Here is an 18,238-nt window from a genome sequence, read left to right on the forward strand (position 1 = left end):
CAAGCAAGGGGCGACGGGACAGAGGTTTACGCGATGACGACAGGAGTGCAGAAAGCAAATAAATTATTTTTTCTCCTACTCAAGAACCAGGCTGACAGAATGAAACTGGTAAGTAACCAAGTTGAAAATAGACCAAAAGAAGCATTTTTGTGCCCAGGGGAACTCCTTGCCAGAGGATGTTGTGAAGGTGAAATCTACAAGAAGGTCCAAAAAAGAACTGGATAATTTAATGCAGGAAAGGTCAATCAATGGCATTTAACCAGGATGGACAGGGCAGGTGTCCCTAGCTGGTGTATTCCAGTAGCTGGGAATGAGCGACTGCAGGGATCACTTAATAACTGTCTGTCCTGAGGATTCCCTCCGGACAATGAAATTGGCTGCTGTCCTGAGACAGGATCCTGGGCTAGTTGAACAACTGGCATGGCCCAGTCTGGCTGCTTTGATGTTCTATTTGGCTGTTCTTGTCCCCTCTGGGCAAAGGAGAATGGGCCCACAATCCTGAAGTGGACAGAAAATGGCCTGCGAAAGGCTGGTGTAGGTGAGCAAAAAAGTGTGTTTCAGGTGTCCCTGATGGTCTAGTGGTTAGAATACAGCACTTTCACTGCTGTGGTCTGGGTTCAATTCCCAGTCAGGGAAACCAGACTGAAATTTCACATGGCCACTGCCTTGTCATTTTTCTCACCTCATTTCCACATGTTACAGCAGCTGAGACCCAAGAGATTACTTCAGGCTCCTTCCCACCTCTCCCTCACTGCTAAGACAGCACTTGCCATTTTCAGAAGGGACAGAGCTGGTGACTCAAACTGCCCCTCCCCTCTCCCATGCAGGCAGCCCTGCAGGAAGCTCTGTGGCACACACAGCACTAGCCCAATGCACAGTCAGGTCGGCACAAGATCCATTGGTTCAGTTTGGCTGTTGAAGGAAACAACCCAGAACTGGCTCCAGCCCCCACTCAGTAACCTGGGGAAATGACCCACCAGGCCTGGGCCCCTCGGAGAGGCAACGATTCCCCACTGGCCAGGGCAGAGCCTCCCTCTGACACAGTCATGGAGCCTTCTCCCTCTGGCCCTGCCTCCCCCTTCACTCAGCTCTCACTGCTCGGTGCTGCCAGGGAGGGGCCTCACTGCGAGAGCCGCCTGGGCAGGTTCCTGCCACAGAGACACGTCCCAGAGCAGGATGGATGCTCAGACCGACACTGAGTGTTGCTCAGCGCTGGGGTGAGACAGGGAAGGACAAAAGGGTCTAACGGCGCCTGCAGCCTTTCAGAACAGCCCCCGGCCCCACCCCCAAGTACCAGCCCTTCCCTCTGCCTCTGCTGGGCTCCACTGGACACTGCCTGGACTCAGGCCTCCCCGGTGCCAACCTAAGGGCTCTGGAGAAGACAGAGCCCCTGGCTGGGAAGGGATCAGTAAGCAGCTTTGAGGCTGGGCTGCTGCACAGTTTAGGCAGGGGTGGGCAATGACTTTTGATGGGGAACCACTCCCAAGCCTGCACTTTTCCATGCTATTATCGGAGGAGGTGGGGGTCTGGGATGGAGGCTGGGTGCAGACAGGAGCCTGGGGCAGAGGACTGGGGTGCAGGAATGGTTGCAGGGTGTTGGGTTGTGACTTGGGGCAGAGGATTGGGGTGCAGGATCTGGGAGGGGTGTGGGTTCAGGTGGGGGGAGAGAGTTTGGTTTACGTGCGGTACCCGGGGGTTGAGGGAAGGGAGGGGCTGGGGTGTCAGTCAGGCTCTGGCTGGGAGACTTACCTGGCTCACTCCCGGCCAGCAGCCCAGCACATTTCTCAGGCAGCCTGTCTGCCTTGTCCCCACACAAGCTGCAGGGGCCATCTGGGTCGATGAATAAGACCCTGAGTGGAGGGGGGATGACGCTTCATATGGCCAGAAACCAGCCAATGGGATTGTGCTGGGAACAGGGACACTAACTGCCCAGCAGTCCCTGTTCTCAGCAGCTTGCGGGGTTGGGGCAAGCAGGGAGTGTCTTGATGGGCTAGATACAGCCCGCTGGCCTGTATTGCCCAGGCCTGGCTTAGAGGGAACCTTGGCTCTGGGGGAGGGGCGCTGTGGAAAGGCCAGTCTTGCCTTCCTGGGCAGGACATGGTACCTGCAGCCTTTCAGATCAACCCTCAGCCAACAACCCAAGAACCAGCCCTTCCCTCCACCCTCACTGGGAACTACCTGGACTGAAGCCCACCCCAATTTCAGCATTAAGGATTGCCTGGAAATGAGAAGGCAGCTAAAGTAACACTGGTGGGACTTGAACCCACAACCTTTGACTGTCTAGTTGGGTTCACACTAGCCACTACAGCATAAATGCCCAACAGGCTTTCCATTGTACCACAAAGCTTGAGGGACTGCTGAGTTTGTTATCTCCACTCTCTGCTTTGCAGCACGGCAATTGCTGGGGGAAAAGAAAGGGGAGCCAGGTCTGTCTCTTTTGGGAGAGCAGGTACCAAGAGGGAGGGGGCCACTGAGCACCCAACAGTGAAAATAAGGGATAAGAACTGAGCTAGAGTTGGAGAATGTGGGCATCGATCCCACTGCCTCTCGTATGCTAAGCAAGCGCTCTACCTCTTCAGATAATTCCCCTACCTACAAAAGCTTTTGCTACCTCCCCTACCTTGTTCCGGAGCCCACAACATCGCTGCCACTGCCCGAGGCTCCGTTCTGAAAGGGCCACTTGTGGGACTGACACCCGTGGGCCGGCTAGCTCGGAGGTTTAGGACGTGATGCTCATATCACACTGACGCGTCTTAAGAGCAAGCCCCTTGTTTCAAGCTATAACGGGCTCGCTATTCCGACGTCCCTGCATGGCAGGAGGAGGGAGGGATGTTTTGCAATAGCGATTTATTTCAAAGTAAGTGCTGTGTAGCCAGCCCCAAATTACCAAATAAGCTATTTCAAAATAGGCGCATCGATTATTTTGAACTATGGGATGCAGCCCTAGTGAGTTAGAGCTGAGCTCTGCCCCCAGCTCCCTGCTCCACCCACCCACATACTGACTCCCTCGCTGCCATGGGGCTGTTTCCATTGGCCTCTTCTCTCTGTCGCCAGGCTTCAGCCAGGACTGAGACTCAGGCAGGAGAATGTGACCCGGCTCCCTGCACCTGGGCCCTGCATTTCTCATCCCTTCAGAGACACTTGCCAGCAGAGGAATAAATCACAGTCACGTGAGTGTAGATTATGAAACTTTGTAGTTGTTGTTGCCTTGGAAACTCCCCACAGACCTTCCCCTGGGGGCCACGGCAGCCCGCTCACATTGCACAGCTCACTTCGAGGTGAGGGTGCTGTGTAGACGTGCCCGTCCTGTTGAGGGCCAGCCTGCTGGGGGGAGGCTCTGGCCACTTCCTTTCCTTGTCTCTCTCAGGCTGTGTCTACACTCCAGGGCTACGTCTACACTGCAGGCTTTTTGTGTAAGAGCAACTGCTCTTGTGTAAAAACTTGCAGAGCATCTACACTGCAGGCAGGTTCTTGCGCAAGTAAATTTATAGTGCAGCATCAGAAAACAGGGCTTCTTGCGCAAGAATTATTCCTCTCCCTGTGAGGAATAAGCCCTCTTGTGCAAGAACTCGTCCACACGGAGGCAGCGTGGATGGGCAACAGGGGTTTCTTGCTCAAGAAAGCCCGATATCTAAAATGCCCGTCAGAGCTTTCCTGCGCAGGAGAGCATCCACACTGCTATGTGCGCTCTTGCAGAAAAGCACTTCTCTTGTGCAACAACACATGGCAGTGCAGAGACACTGTTGTGCAAGACCTTTTGCACAAGAACTCTTGCACAAAACAGTTCTTGAGAAAGAAGTCTGCAGGGTAGACGTAGCCAGGGGGTGTTTGGGTTTGTTACCAGAACTGAGCTTCGTACAACAAACCAGGGAACATTGTGAAAAGCCAAAACCTTCCCGCCCTGGGTGTCCTTGGCCAGTCAGCAAGTGGCAGAAAGGTTCCCTGAAGAGCTGACTTCAGGTGATTTGAAACAAACCCTAACTGCTTAGATGAGGTGGCCGAGTGGTTAAGGTGATGGGCTGCTAATCCATTGTGCTCTGCACGCATGGGTTCAAATCCCATCCTCATCAGATGTTTGCAGCCTTCTCTCTTGCTTCTCCCAGAAGTTCAGTGCCAGCCCCTCCTGTATCCCTGCCTGCCCCAGCCCCTCCCACTGCAGCCTGGGGAAAGGGGAAATCTCCACAGAGACACTCAACCACCTAACCTCAAGATGATTCTTACCAACCACCACAGGACATACCACACTAATACCAACCCTTGTACCTTCCCTTGCAACAAACCCCGTTGCCAGCTTTGTCCACATATTCATTCTGCTGATACCATTATTGGACCTAACCAAGTGAGTTATAAGATCAAGAACACATATTCCTGCGCATCCAGAAATATAATCTATGCTATCATGTGCCGAAAGTGTCCGTCTGCTATGTACATTGGACAAACATCTCAGACACTTCGCCAAAGGATTAATGCCCACAAAACAGATATCAGACAAGATCACAAAGAGAAAACAGTTTCTTGCCACTTTAACCAGAAAGGACACTCTCTAAATGACTTAGCCACCTGCATTCTGCTACAAAGACCTTTTACATCTACACTTGAAAGGGAATCCTCTGAACTGTCATTCATGTTAAAATTCGACACTTGCCAACAAGGACTTAACAAGAATTTGAACTTTCTCACCCATTACCAAGACAGTTTCCCCAATTATCACCTGTAATACCATTAACTCACAAACATCCCACTCTCCCTACCTTTAATATCAGCAATTCACAGACACTTACCTTCCTTCCTCCCCCTTCCCACCCCCCCGCATCCTCCTTCTGTTCTGCAATGTGATTCGTCCTTTTCATATTTGTTCATTTTTTTTAATTGTATCCTTTGGTATATATGGTTGTGACTACTTTCTTCCACTATTTGATCTGAGGAAGTGGGTCTGGCCCACGAAAGCTCATCATCTAATAAACCATCTTGTTAGTCTTTAAAGTGCTACATTGTCCTGCATTTTGCTTCAACTACCCCAGACTAACACGGCTACATTTCTATCACTATTCTACATGCAAGGCACTACATTTAGCCGTTTGGAATGGAAATCCATCAACCATATGAAGAAACTCGCACAGATACAGACAGACATCATCTTTCTATCCAAGTGCAAGAAAATGGACATCGTACCCAAAGGACTGAAAGTGAACAATCCACTAAGATCAACATACTTCACTGACTACAGTGAAAGACTCTGCCTCACACTATCCAAGAAATTAAGAAACCACCTGATAAGTATTTTATACAAGAAACAGAAAACCATCAAGAATGACATTTCTAACTTAGATCGTCTCATCTCAAGACAAACATCCACACCGACTGACACCTTGCAAGACTTTTGTTCCACCAGACAAGAAATCTACTATACACACTTCTATTCCCTACAACAAAGAAAAGACAATAAATTTTCTAACCTGCTCCATACCACTGGCTACAACAACAACTGCCTCAACCCACCGGATAATATTGTTGACCTCTCCAGCTACAAACTCAATCCAGCAGAAGAGTCTGTCTTGTCCCGGGGTCTCTCTTTCTGCCCCACGTCCCCCACAAACTGGATACAATTTTGTGGTGACCTTGAGGCTTTTTTTCACCGCCTCCGTCTCCGAGAATATTTCCAAACCACCACTGAACATCAATCTGACCTACCAGATCCCCCCTACCAACACCAAAGGAAAAATAATTCTATATGGACTCCCCCTGACGGTCGGAATTACAATCTGGATTTCTATATACACAGCTTCCGCAACAACGCACAGACTGACATTATTCGCAAACGACAACAAGCGACACACAATCTTAGCCGCGCTGAACACCATGCCATCCAGAGTCTCAAAAACAACCTGGACATTGTAATCAAACCAGCTGACAAAGGGGGTGCTGTGGTCATTATGAATAAGGCCGACTATAACCAGGAGGCAACCAGACAACTCTCGAACACCACATTTTACAAACCTCTCCCCTCTGACCCCACCTTGGACTACCAAAAGAAACTACACTGTCTCCTTAAAAGCCTCCCCACAGCTACTCGGGAACAAATCCTCACAGAATCACCTTCTGACCCCCGACCAGGATTGTTCTATCTACTTCCCAAGATCCATAAACCTGGGCACCCCGGACGTCCCATCATCTCTGGTATTGGCACGCTCACTACTGGTCTATCCAGCTATGTAGACACTCTTCTCAAACCCTTCGTAACCAACACCCCCAGCTATCTCCGAGACACTACTGACTTCCTAAGGAAACTACAAAACATCGATAACCTCCCCAATAATACCATCCTTGCCACCATGGATGTAGAAGCTCTATATACCAACATCCCACATGAAGATGGATTACAAGCAATTAGAAACACTATCCCAGAGGACACTACTGCCTACCTGATAGCAGACCTATGTAACTTTGTTCTCACCCACAATTATTTCCAGTTTGAGAACAACTTATACCTCCAGATCAGCGGCACAGCCATGGGTACACGCATGGCCCCACAGTATGCTAACATCTTTATGGCTGACCTAGAACAACGTTTCCTCAACTCCCGTCCCCTTTCACCTCTCCTCTACCTACGGTACATCGATGACATCTTTATGATCTGGACACATGGCCAAGAAACACTGGAGATATTCCACAGAGATCTCAACAACCTACACCCCACCATCAACCTCAGCCTGGACCATTCTACACAAGAGATCCACTTCCTGGACACCACCGTACAAATCAACAATGGAAAATTAGACACCACGCTCTACAGAAAACCCACCGACTCATACAGTTACCTACATGCATCCAGCTCCCATCCAGAACACACCACACGATCCATCGTCTATAGCCAAGCCCTTCGATACAACCGCATCTGCTCTAACCCCACTGACAGAGACCAGAAGCTTCAGGATCTCTACCAAGCATTTATAAATCTCAACTACCCACCCAGAGAAATAAAAAAGCAAATTGAAAGAGCCAGACGAATACCTAGAAACCATCTACTTCAAGACAGACCCAAGAAAACCAACAATAGAACACCACTTGTCATCACCTACAGCCCCCAACTTAAACCTGTCCAACACATTATCAATAAACTACAGCCTATATTGGAACAGGATACCATACTCAAAGAGGCTCTGGGAGACAGACCCATAGTCTCCTATAGACAACCACCTAACCTCAAGATGATTCTTACCAACCACCACAGGACATACCACACTAATACCAACCCTGGTACCTTCCCTTGCAACAAACCCCGTTGCCAGCTTTGTCCACATATTCATTCTGCTGATACCATTATTGGACCTAACCAAGTGAGTTATAAGATCAAGAACACATATTCCTGCGCATCCAGAAATATAATCTATGCTATCATGTGCCGAAAGTGTCCGTCTGCTATGTACATTGGACAAACATCTCAGACACTTCGCCAAAGGATTAATGCCCACAAAACAGATATCAGACAAGATCACAAAGAGAAAACAGTTTCTTGCCACTTTAACCAGAAAGGACACTCTCTAAATGACTTAGCCACCTGCATTCTGCTACAAAGACCTTTTACATCTGCACTTGAAAGGGAATCCTCTGAACTGTCATTCATGTTAAAATTCGACACTTGCCAACAAGGACTTAACAAGAATTTGAACTTTCTCACCCATTACCAAGACAGTTTCCCCAATTATCACCTGTAATACCATTAACTCACAAACATCCCACTCTCCCTACCTTTAATATCAGCAATTCACAGACACTTACCTTCCTTCCTCCCCCTTCCCACCCCCCCGCATCCCCCTTCTGTTCTGCAATGTGATTTGTCCTTTTCATATTTGTTCATTTTTTTTAATTGTATCCTTTGGTATATATGGTTGTGACTACTTTCTTCCACTATTTGATCTGAGGAAGTGGGTCTGGCCCACGAAAGCTCATCATCTAATAAACCATCTTGTTAGTCTTTAAAGTGCTACATTGTCCTGCATTTTGCTTCAACTCCCAGATGGGACCTTCAATTCCTCCTGCCCTCAGGGGGAAACCTCACAAAGGAGATTCCAGGCAGCCAGGCCATGGGGGTCTCTGAGATGCCCCAGCCCTGCAGCCTGTCCCACCTGGCTGTTGCAATGGTCCCTCTGTGAGGTCACTGCCTCCCAGCCAATGAGCTGAGGTGCTGCACAAGGCCCTTGTGATGTCACTGCTGCCTTGCAGGCTCATGTCCTGCCCCTGACCAGCCCCTTGTCATGTGTGAGCTGCTCCCCCTCTGCCCCCCTTACTCAGGGCTGGTTCTGGGGCTCAAGCAGGGAACATCAGAGGCTGCTCAGGGGGGGCCACATTTCTAGGCCAGGGACCCTCCTGTGGGGCTGTGAGTGTTGCTGTCCCTGCTGTACAGACAGGGTCATAGAGCCTCAGGAGGCTGCAGCGGTGGGAGTCACTTCCCTGGTTTCGGGAGGGAGACGAGACGTCAAGGCTCATGACTCGGAGCCAGCCATGGAAAGCTGATTTTCAGAGGGGTGTGATCAGCCCTTCCTGTGTATCTGGCTTCTTCAAAGGGACTAAATCAGGAGCTAAAAGTTGAAGAAGGAACATTTAGAAGGTGAATTTCTGTCTCTGGCACTGTCCCACCTGGGGTGACAGTTTCCTCTCACTGACAAAGAATTTACATTCCTCTGCTTTCTGAGACAGTTGGCAAGGATGCTCCACAGTGGTTCTCTCTCTCTCTCTCTCTACAGAAGCTGTTCAGACCCCTCACTAGCCAATGCTGGTGTTAGGTGCAGATCTGAGTGCTAAAAGCCCAGGTGTACAAAGTCAGAATGAAGGGATGCATTTTGGTGTAGCAGAGCAGGGTCTGTCTGGAGACAAAGCGGAGCCTGAGGATGAGAAGGCCCATGAGAGGCAGAGACTCCAGAGCAGTGGGGCTAGTGATTTGGTCTGGCTAGTGATTTGGTCTAGTCCATCAGATTTTATTATTTTCCTTGTTTGGCGGTTTAGAAATCACGTCTGAGCTGGTGGATTATTCTTATTGTGTGTAACTAAGCATTGCAGCCCAGGGATTTTCCTTGCATAATTAATTGGGGTCCGTTTTTGCACAAGAGGCTTTTGCGCAAAGAGGAGCTGTGCAGACTGGGGCTCTTCCTGCCTCCTGCTTCCCCCGGCTCCAGCCTGAAAGGGCTCTAAATCGAGGTAGCTCGTCTACACTGGGGAGCCTGCCTCGGACTATTCTGAGGTTTCCCTGCAGTGTAGATGTGCTATTTCGAAATAAGCTATTTTGGAATAACTATTCGAGACCAGCTTATTCCAAAATGAATGTGCCGTGTAGTCATAGCCAGAGGGATGAAGCAGCAGGAGGGAAGCCAGGAGTGCAGAGGCCAGCTGGAAAACTGAGTATCCCAGGTACCCACACACACAATACCATGTAGGTTAGGACTTTGAATCCTACAAGCTGAGTTCAAATCTCAGAGGGAGCTGCTGGGGTGAGCTTGTTGTTGTGAGGTTTTTCACACTGCACGTCTATGTCTACACTGCAAGCTTTTTGCACAAGAATAGCCAGCCGTTCTTGTGCAAAAACTAGCGGAGTGTTTACCCTGCATGTGCATTCTTGCACAAGAAAATGTGCAGTAAACCATTGGAAAAGATGGCTTCTTGTGCAAGAGTTATTCCTCTCCCCATAACGAATAACCCCTCTTGCACAAGAAGGCAGTGTGCACAGGCAAGAGGGATTTCTTGTGCCAGAAACCCCTATGGCTAAAGTAGCCATAAGAGCTTTCTTGCACAAGAGACTGTCCATGCATATTCTTTGTAAGGATATATAGCACCTCCCTGGGGGAGCTCTGCAATGTGACCCTGGCTCCCAAGGCAGCAAGTGCAGAATTCCCCTTGGCGAGCACGAGAGGCTCTGACCGACCTGGCCTGAATCCGTCTAACAGGCTGGACGACCCCAATGCTGGAGTGTCAGAGCTCCTGTCAACCGGCCTGTGCTTGTCCCCTCCCCCACCAGGCAGAGCAGAGCCCACACTTCCAGCAGGGAGTTACAGGCACGTCTCTCGCACCCAGAGCACTGGGATGACCATGGAGCAGGACTCACTGGCCAGTGTGTGGTACCCAGGGACTTACAGTGGGAGTCAGAGCCCTGCCCAGCCAGTCATCTCTGCACCCGCTCCAGGCTTGTGGTTTCCTTCTCCCTAACAAGCCTCCCCAATCAGCCTTTTCCTGAACCAGCAGTTCCATGGGTGGCCAGGGGAGGCCTCTTCTGTGTCTCAGAAGCACATAGGAAAATATGAGTAAAGGGCACAGCAAGGCACCACCGGGAATTGAACCCAGTATCTTCTGTTTATAAGGCAGCTAAGCCAGGGTGCCCTCTGCAGTCTTAGGCTACGTCTACACTGGCCCCTTTTCCGGAAGGGACGTGTTAATTTCAGCTATCGTATTAGGGAAATCCGCGGGGGATTTAAATATCCCCCGCAGCATTTAAATAAAAAAGCCAGAAAAGAGCGTCTACACTGGCCCCGATCCTCCGGAAAAAGCACCCTTTTCCGGAGGATCTTATTCCTACTTTCAGGAGCATGTGGGGGACAGCTCAGGAGGTTAGTCTGAGATGGGAGCAGGCAGGGGTGGGTGCGGCTGAGACTTCTCAGTGGTGCCTTGCCTGAGAAAAGGTAATTGCAGCCACTCAGTCCAGGGCCCACCCTGGAAGTGCTAATACTGTGGCTGTTCACTTTCAGGGCAGTGTGGCTGGTGCCACTGGGCTGGGAGTGGGAGACTCCACAGTCTCTGCACTTGGGCTGACAAGTCTCACGGGGACTCGTCTGTTGATGGCGTTAGTCAGCCCGATGACCAGCCGGATCCATTCCGTAGCGCTGCCCGAGAGGGAGCTTTACAAGTGCCCAGTGTCCATTGGTATTTTCTGGGGCTCTGTGTAGGGCATTGGGCTTGGCCATCTTTTCCATGGGAAATGCCTCTTCTTTGGAACAGCAGCTCACACGAGTTCATGGAATTTCTTCTTCTCAGCTTGGGAAAGAGACAAGCAAGGGGCGATGGGACAGAGTTTTATGTAATGATGACAGGGGTGCAGAAAGCAAATAAGAATTTTTATTCTCCTACTCAAGATCCTGGGTGACAGACTGAAACTGGTAAGTAACCAACTTAAAAGTGAATCAAAAGGGAGCATTTTTGCGCCCAGTGGAACTCCTTGCCAGAGGATGTTGCGAAGGTGAAATCTACAAGAAGGTCCAAAACAGAACTGGATAATTTAATGCAGGAAAGGTCAATCAATGGCATTTAACCGGGATGGACAGGGCAGGTGTCCCTACCTGGTGTATTCTAGAAGCGGGGAATGGGCGACAGGAGGCATCACTTAATTGTCTGTTCTGAGGATTCCCACTGGGCAATGGAATTAGCTGCTGTCGTGAGACAGGATCCTGGGCTAGTTGGGCAACTGGCATTGCCCCGTCTGGCTGTTCTGCTGTTCTGTTTGGTTTCTGTTCTTGTCCCCTCTGGGAAATGGAAAATGGACCCGTGTCCTAAAGGGGAGAGAAAGTGGCCTGTGAAAGGCTAGTGCAGGTAAGGAAAGACCCCATGCGCGGGTGTCCCTGATGGTCTAGTGGTTAGGATTCAGCACTTTCACTGCTGAGGCCTGGGTCCAATTCAGAGTCAGAAAAACCAGCCTCAGTTTTCACCTGACATCTGCCTACTCATTCATCTTACCTCATTGTTACAGCAGCTGTGACCCGAGAGGTTCGCTCAGGGCCCCTTTCCCACCTCTCCCTCACTGCCAACACAGCACCTGCCATTTTCACAAGCCCTTCAGAAGGGCAGAGCTGGTGACTCCAACTGCCCCTCCCCTCTCCCATGTGGGCAGCCCTGCAGGAAGCTCTGTGGCACACACGGCACTAGCCCAGCGCAGTGTCAGGTCGGCACAAGATCCATTGGTTCAGTTTGGTTGTTGAAGGAGACAACCCAGAACTGGCTCCAGCCCCCACTCAGTAACCTGGGGAAATGACCCACCAGGCCTGGGCCCCTCGGAGAGGCAACGATTCCCCACTGGCCAGGGCAGAGCCTCCCTCTGACACAGTCATGGAGCCTTCTCCCCCTGGTCCTGCCTCCCCCTTCACTCAGCTCTCACTGCTCGGTGCTGCCAGGGAGGGGCCTCACTGCGAGAGCCGCCTGGGCAGGTTCCTGCCACAGAGACACGTCCCTGAGCAGGACGGATGCTCAGACCGACACTGAGTGTTGCTCAGCGCTGGGGTGAGACAGGGAAGGACAAAAGGGTCTAACGGCGCCTGCAGCCTTTCAGAGCAGCCCCCGGCCCCACCCCCATGTCCCAGCTCTTCCCTCTGCCCTTGCTGGACTCTGCTGGGCACTGTCTGGACTCAGTCCTCCCCGGGTTCTGGAGAAGACATGGCAGCTCCATGGGCAGAGTCCTGAGCCCCTGGCAGGGCAGGGCTCATTAAGCAGTTGGGGGGGGGGGGCTGGGTTGCTGCACAGGTTAAGGCTGTCCTGAGCAATGACTTTTGATGGGGAACCACTCCCAGGGCTGCACTTTTCCATGCTATTAATGGAGGAGAAGGGGGTCTGGGATGCAGGTTGGTGCAGACAGGAGCTTGGGGCAGAGGACTGGGGTGCAGGAACAGTTGCAGGAGGTTGGGTTGTGACCTGGGGCAGAGGATTGGGGTGCAGGATCTGGGAGGGGTGAGTTTTCAGGATGGGGGCAGAGGGTTTGGTTTATGTGGGGTACCAGTGGGTTGAGGGAAGGGAGGGGCTGGGGTGCCAGAGGCAGGCTCTGGCTGGGAGACTTACCTGGCTCACTCCCAGCCAGCAGCCCAGCACATTTCTCAGGTAGCTACTTCCCTGCCCCCACACAGGCTCTCAACCTCCGTTAGCCAATAAGCTGAGGGGCTGCAAAAAGCCCTTGTGATGTCACTGCCACACCCACCCCTGCCCTCCAGGGCTAATGTCCTGCCCCAGGCAGCCCCTTTGCCTGGCTGAGCTGCTCCCAGGGGTGAAAGTGACACATTTCTTGCAGGGACTGTTCTATTGGGCACCACCCCTTGGGCATAGGGAGGCTCAAGGCAGGAAGTTGGGGGAGGGGTTGTGATAGGACAGTACCTGTAAGAAATTCAAGTGTGGAGTGGAGTGTGGGAGGCTCAAGGTAGGTACTTGGGGAGCGTGTCAGTGGGGGGTGGGGCTCAGGGCAGGGGTGAGGATATGGGAATCAGGGCACAGGATTAGGGCTGTGGGGTGCTTGGGGCTGGGATTGTGTGGGTGTGTGTTGAGGGGATCAATGGGACTAGATTCCCAGCTCCCTCTGCTCTGGGCTCCCTGAGGCCCTTTAACACACAAGAGCTTTCTCTTCAGTGCACTGAGGAGAGGAACCCCTGAGCCAGTGATGCCGCTTTGCCCAGGTTGGCAGGGACAGGAAGCAGGCCGGGTGCCCAGTAACCCCAGACAGATGTGCACATCTTCATGCGAGCAGCAGCTGTTGTGGGGCTCTAGAAATCTCTCCCTAGATCTAATTCCCCACGTGCCAGGCACCAGTCAAAGCCAGGGCTCCGGGGTCTCAAGCAGAACACTGCTGGGGGCAGATGTGTCCATTTGAGGCAGGTTCCACACTCCCACGTCCCAGACACGTACTGTGGCACAAAGACCAACGGTCCCTGCACAAAGTGTGTCCCAGAGATAAGCGTTAGCCCCGGGAACAAGCATCGCCCTGCAGAAGAGACACCCCTGGTCTGGAGCCAACAAGCCCAGGAGACACCCAGCTCAGGATCCCCAGGCACTGACACAGACTCCCTGGCACAGGAGAATCCCAGGCCTCAGTTCTGCCGGCCAGAGTTTTCTCCTCTTCTCTTTCTTATCAGCTCCCTGCAAAACACCTTGCAACGGTAGATGAGGGTGAGTGGGGATAAACCCAGCTGGGCTGTAGAGCGGCTGTTAGGTGGGGAAAGAGAGGTGCTCCCGCCGCCTCCCCGAGCAACTCACACATGTAAGAAAACTGCCATTGGAGGTGGCTGTATAGATGTCAGGATGGCCGAGTGGTCTAAGGCGCCAGACTCAAGGACCTGTCTTTCCCTTAGTTGGGTGTTCTGGTCTCCATATGGAGGCGTGGGTTCAAATCCCACTCCTGACACATCCTCTTTTCTTATATCATCTCTTTTATATCTAGAGAGGTGACCGCATTTCCTCATTTCTCCTGACATTGTAGGAGCCCTTGCTCCTCCCACATGTTCATGAAAGCATTTCTCCTAGGCTGCATCTACACAGCAGCGTTCCTTGGGAATAACGGCCATTACACTGCAATAATAATGGGAGCGTCTACACAGCGATTCCATTATTCCGACTTCTGTAACGCTCCATCCAGACCAGTGGTCTGAGGAGCCAGGAGGTTTCCAGGCTGCAGACAGACAAGCCCACAGGCAAAGACAAAGCAAAGTCCCAGCCACTTCCTGCTCAGCCCAGCGGGGTCTCTGTGTGGCCCCCAGACCTTTTGTTTGCTGTTGCCCAGGTGCAGGGGCCCAGATTCAGCAACACTCACAGGCCCCACAGGAGGAGGCTGGTTTGCTGCTTCACCCCACTGTCCAGCAATGAGCCCACAGACTCCCCCTGTGCTCGGGGAGCCAGGTTTGCCATGTGAATTGTGTGGGGGCAGGTAACATCAGGCCTGGGCACTGGGATTATTTACCAGTTTCCCTGGGGGCCCTGTTGTTTTCACAGCACAAATATCTTTCCCATCCCCCCTGAGTCGTCCCTTTCCCAAGCTGAGAAGAAGAAGTTCCATGAACTCCTGGGAGCTGCTGTTCCAAAGAAGAGGCATTTCCCGTGGAAAAGATGGCCAAGCCCAATCCCCTACACAGAGCCCCAGAAAATACCAACGGACACTGGGCACTTGTAAAGCTCCCTCTCGGGCAGCGCTACGGAATGGATCTGGCTGGCCATCGGGCTGACTAACGCCATCAACAGACGAGTCCCCGTGAGACTTCTCAGCCCAAGTGCAGAGACTGTGGAGTCTCCCACTCCCAGCCCAGTGGCAGAGGGGCAGCACCCTGAGCAGGCGGGTCCCGAGGCAGCGGAGACCTTTGGAGGGAACGGAGACGTAAGGTCAGAAGTCACCTCTTCCCAGGTGAGATGTGGTGGGAAACTCCCAGATCCGGTGCAAGCCGAGCTCCAAGGGCTGGTTCCTGCCTGGTGGCTCCTTGCAGGGCCTGGCTTGAGAAGCAACAAGGAGCCGTGTGTGGCCAGGAGAAAGGGTGCAGAAGGAAAAAGGGTGCAGAAGGAATGTGGATGAAGGAGCAGGGTGGCGGAGCAGGAAGAAGGGAGGGTGTCAAAGGAAGCTGGGGGTGCTGGGTGGTAAGAAAGCAAGGGGAATGGGGTGGCTGGGGTCTGGGAATGAGGCAGGACATTACGTGGCTTTGTGTCCACTTGCACCAAAGGAAACAGCCACACTGTCCCGAAGGTGAACAGCCACAGTAGTGGCACTTCCAGGGTGGGCCCTGGACTGTGTGGCTGCAATGACCTGGTCTCAGGCAAGGCACCACTGAGAAGTCTCAGACCCAGCCCCGCATCCTCCTATCTCAGCTTAACCTGTTTAGCTGTCTCCCACATGCTCCTGAAAGCCAGCACACATGATGCCAAACCCTGCACCAGGTGGCAGGCCCTAGAACTGCCTTGTGGGCACCCACAATAAGAGAAGACCCTATGTTTCTGCCTGGCTTTGAACTACGGACCTTTTGCATGTTAGGCAAATGTGATAACCACTACACCACAGAAACACACACATAGTGTTTTCTGCTACTGCACTTAAGCTTGGGCAAATATTCGGTTCCTAACCCTTTGGCCAACAGAGATTGCTGCAGGGCAAAGGAATTCTCTGTTGTCAATTTTGTGCCCTCAGGAAGGGACCAAACTGAAGGAGGCCGGGCCTGGGGACTCCAACCTAAACCCTGAGGCCAAGGACTTTACAAGCCAGAAAATCAAAGTTTGCTGCATTTTGCCCTCCCCAAACCTTGCAAAACCTCGAAGACAACTCCACAGTTGCCAGCGGCTGGGGGAAACGTGCATGTTAGAGCTTCTGCCCACTGAGCTGTAGCCTTCTGTGCCCAGGGAGCCAGACACCGCCAGAGTGGGAAGGCAGGAGGGAAATGGGGAATGGCCGAACTTTGCGAGACAATGGTGTTGTCTGGGACCGTACATAGAACAGTTTAGAGGGGGATCTGAGTAGGGCACAGTGGCTTAGCTGGTTAAAGCACTTGCCAAATAAACAGCAGCTCCTCAGTTCAGTTACTTATGCCCCTCCGGGACACAGAAGAGGCCTCCCCTGGCCACCCATGGAACTGCTGGCTCAGGAAAAGGCTGAGTGGAGAGGTGTGTGGGGAAGAAGGAAACCACAAGCCCCAAGAGGTTTCTCCCTGACAGGTGAGAAGCACCTGACACCCACAGACCCTGACTCTCCATGGCTGCAGGAGCTGCCGAGGTTGCACCCTCAGGCTCTCTAGGTGCTGACACCCCCAGGGAACCACAAGGGCACTTGGCACTGGCTCTGCAGTCCCAGCAATTGCAGCAAGAGCCCTGCTTTGCCAGTGCCAGTCACAGCAGCCTCTGCACCTGCTCCAGGCTTGTGGTTTCCTTCTTCCCAACACTCCTCCCCAATCAGCCTTTTCCTGAACCAGCAGTTCCATGGGTGGCCAGGGGAGGCCACTTCTGTGTCCCAGCAGGGCATAGGAAAATGTGAGCAAAGGCCACAAGGCACCACTGGGAGTTGAACCCAGGATCTCCTGTATATGAGGCAGGTGCTTTAACCAGCTAAGCCATGGTGCCCTCCTCCAACATATCTTTAAAATGGCTCTTTATGTTTCCAGACAACACTTTTGACTCCCAAAATGTAGCCATTCCCCATTTCCCTCCAGCCATAGAGCCCAGGCCATGTCTGGCCCCCTGGGCACAGAAAGCTACAGCTCCATCTGCAGGGGGCTTTGGCTTCCTTGCCCATGGGATGCTGTTGCAGGAAGGGCTGCTCAGCAGGGATGGGGTTCACCTGTCGAGGAAGGGAAGAGTATTTGGGTGCAGACTGGCTAACCTAGTGAGGAGGCTTTAAACTAGGTTTGATGGGGGCAGATGCCCAAAGCCCACAGGTAACTGAACAACATGGACACCTGGGGGATGGGCCAGAAATGGGAGGGAGCAGGGGCTGTAACAGCAGAGATAAAGTAGGGACGCAGGACCACTGGGAAACAAAATCTAATCTGTGTCTTAGATGCTGGTATAGACACACAGGACTATCAGTAATGAGCAGGAAGAAGTTGGTATCACAGGGACTTGGTGGGATAATACAAGACTGGAATTTTGGCACAGAAGGGTTCAGCTCGCTCAGGAAGGACTGGCAGGGAAAAAGGGAGGAGGATGGTTCCTTAGATATGAAACATGCGAACACTTGGCCTGAGGAGGAGATGGACACACACTCAGCCTCACCCACACCTGGGAGGCAGTTTGCAGGGAGCTGAAAAGAAACAGAAGAGGGGAAACTGGAGGTGACCTCACAGAGCAACCGCATCCCTGGGCCACAAAGAGTATCCAGAAGTCACTTCCCCACCTCTCCCTTGTCTGCTCTAGAGCTTAGCCCAAAGGCCGATAAACTCAACTCTCCCACCCAACAACCTCTGGGACTCCTCTCCCGCCCGGCTCCTCACACCATGGAGAGCGCAGGACAGCCACTACCCCAGCGTCACCAATTCTGGTCTTTGCCTAGTAGCCATGAAGTTCTGCTTTACCCAAACCACACAGGCACCCTCTCGCCTCTGGCCAGCCTCATGGCAGACATGGGCTTCCCTCACTAATTTTCCCAACAACTTTGCAGGCAGGCATTGGTGGTATAGTGGTGCGCATAGCTGCCTTCCAAGCAGTTGACCTGGGTTCAATTCCCAGCCAATGCAATGTAAAGAGGGTGCATCAAATCTCCCTACTGAAGTTTTACTTGAACCCTGAAAAACAGGCACAAATGGGTTCTGCAGCTTGGGGCTGCCTCTCACTGCTCTTCATCCTCTCTGAGAGCATGCACAGTAATGCGGTTCCTCCCTCACATACCTCTGCTGCAATTCCTTGACCTTGGCTCTGACTTGGTCTAGGATGTGGGGGTAGGAGGAAGGTGGCCTTTCTTTGCTAGACCATTGGCCATTTGGCCATAAATGTCCACATTCCTCTGCATGGACTGCTCCAAGAGGTTCTTTAGCTGTGGCCC

The 18,238-nt window shown here is 52.2% G+C and overlaps 1 protein-coding gene and 6 non-coding genes across 7 annotated transcripts in view; 5 read left to right on the forward strand and 2 right to left on the reverse strand.

Moving 5' to 3' along the window:
* LOC142821521 (uncharacterized) overlaps positions 1-18,238 on the forward strand; it is a 414,847-nt gene that overhangs the window by 242,130 nt on the left and 154,479 nt on the right.
* Positions 565-636, forward strand: TRNAE-UUC (transfer RNA glutamic acid (anticodon UUC)). The gene has a single exon. It is a non-coding gene; the product is annotated as a tRNA-Glu (tRNA).
* On the forward strand, positions 3,989-4,070 carry TRNAS-GCU (transfer RNA serine (anticodon GCU)). The gene has a single exon. It is a non-coding gene; the product is annotated as a tRNA-Ser (tRNA).
* TRNAL-CAA (transfer RNA leucine (anticodon CAA)) lies at positions 14,029-14,137 on the forward strand. The gene is made up of 2 exons: positions 14,029-14,066; positions 14,092-14,137. It is a non-coding gene; the product is annotated as a tRNA-Leu (tRNA).
* Positions 15,704-15,776, reverse strand: TRNAV-AAC (transfer RNA valine (anticodon AAC)). Its single transcript has one exon. It is a non-coding gene; the product is annotated as a tRNA-Val (tRNA).
* TRNAM-CAU (transfer RNA methionine (anticodon CAU)) lies at positions 16,748-16,821 on the reverse strand. Its single transcript has one exon. It is a non-coding gene; the product is annotated as a tRNA-Met (tRNA).
* TRNAG-UCC (transfer RNA glycine (anticodon UCC)) lies at positions 17,862-17,933 on the forward strand. Its single transcript has one exon. It is a non-coding gene; the product is annotated as a tRNA-Gly (tRNA).

The sequence above is a fragment of the Pelodiscus sinensis genome, chromosome 31 (assembly GCF_049634645.1).
Source record: "Pelodiscus sinensis isolate JC-2024 chromosome 31, ASM4963464v1, whole genome shotgun sequence".
Taxonomy (NCBI): Eukaryota; Metazoa; Chordata; order Testudines; family Trionychidae; genus Pelodiscus; species Pelodiscus sinensis.